Source organism: Prionailurus bengalensis, chromosome B4 (assembly GCF_016509475.1).
Source record: "Prionailurus bengalensis isolate Pbe53 chromosome B4, Fcat_Pben_1.1_paternal_pri, whole genome shotgun sequence".
NCBI classification, from domain to species: domain Eukaryota; kingdom Metazoa; phylum Chordata; class Mammalia; order Carnivora; family Felidae; genus Prionailurus; species Prionailurus bengalensis.
The window spans coordinates 82301481-82303135 of record NC_057358.1 but is presented as its reverse complement, the minus strand read 5'-3'; positions in this window follow the sequence as shown (position 1 = coordinate 82303135).

Genomic DNA, 1655 nt, shown 5'->3' with positions numbered 1-1655 from the left:
TAAAGGTTTCAGTTATTTCAGTTTTACTTAAATATTATGCATTGATTGTATAAAGGCAATAAGAAAATTTAAAGGTTATTGTCTGTAATATATGATATATATATATATATATATATATATATATGTAACATATGACCCCTGATGTGTCTCCTTTGATACTTCAGTTTCCCATTGTTTACAGTTTAGGAATACTGAAAATGTTCTTTTTTTTTTTTTTTTAATTTTTTTTTCAACGTTTATTTATTTTTGGGACAGAGAGACACAGAGCATGAACGGGGGAGGGGCAGAGAGAGAGGGAGACACAGAATCGGAAACAGGCTCCAGGCTCTGAGCCATCAGCCCAGAGCCCGACGCGGGGCTCGAACTCACGGACCGCAAGATCGTGACCTGGCTGAAGTCAGACGCTTAACCGACTGCGCCACCCAGGCGCCCCTGTTCTTTTTTTTTTTTTTTAATGTTTATTTATTTTTGAGAGAAAGAGAGACAGAGTGTGAGTGGGGGAGGGGCAGAGAGAAGGAGATACAGAATCTGAAGCAGGCTCCGGGCTCTGAACTGTCAGTCAGAGCCTGACTCGGGGCTTGATATCACAATGATATCACTTGACCTGAGCTCAAGTCGGATGTTTAACCGACTGAGCCACCCAAGTGCCTCCAAAAATAGTTCACTCTTAATAAAACAGTGTTACAGGGCCTGGGTGGCTCAGCCAGTTAAGTGTCTGACTTTGGCTCAGGTCATGATCTCACCATTTGTGAGTTTGAGCTCCATGTGGGGCTCTGTGCTGACAGCTCACAGCCTGGAGCCTGCTTCAGATTCTGTGTGTCTCCCTCTATCTCTGCCCCTCTCCAGCTTACACTCAATGTCTCTCTCTCTCTTTCAAAAATAAATATTTAAAAAAAATTTTTAAAAAAAGTGTTATAATGACAACAACAAGACAAAAAAACCAAAGCACAAATAAAAAACCCAAACCAACAGAAAAAGAAATCATGCTGATTACACTTATATAAATTCAATAATAAGACCAATTATTACTGTTAGAAGTTAGGATGGTGGAAAGGGGCTCAGTCGGTTAAATGTCCGACTCTTGGTTTTGGCTCATGTCATGATCTCAAGGTTTGTGAGTTCAAGCACTGAGTCAGGCTGTGTGCTGGTGGCATGGAGCCTGCTTGAGATTCTCTCTCTCTCCCTCTCTCTCTGCTCCTCCACCCACTCTCTCTCTCTCTCTTTCTCTTAAAATAAATAAATGAACTTAAAAAGAAAAGAAGTTAGGATGGTGGTTACATTTGGAGGTAGTGACTGAAGGGGACACAAAGGAAATTTTTGGGATGCTTGATATATTTTTATATTTATATAAATATAATATATATATTTTAATTTTATTTTTTATGTTTTTAAATTTACATCCAGACTAGTTAGCATATAGTGCAACAATGATTTCAGGAGTATATTCCTTAGTGCCCCTTACCCATTTAGCCCATCCCCCCTCCCACAACCCCTCCAGTAACCCTCAGTCTGTTCTCCATATTTATGAGTCTCTTCTGTTTTGTCCCCCTCCCTGTTTTTATATTCTTTTTGTTTCCCTTCCCTTACGTTCATCTGTTTTGTCTCTTAAAGTCCTCATATGAGTGAAGTCATATGATTTTTGTCTTTCTCTGACT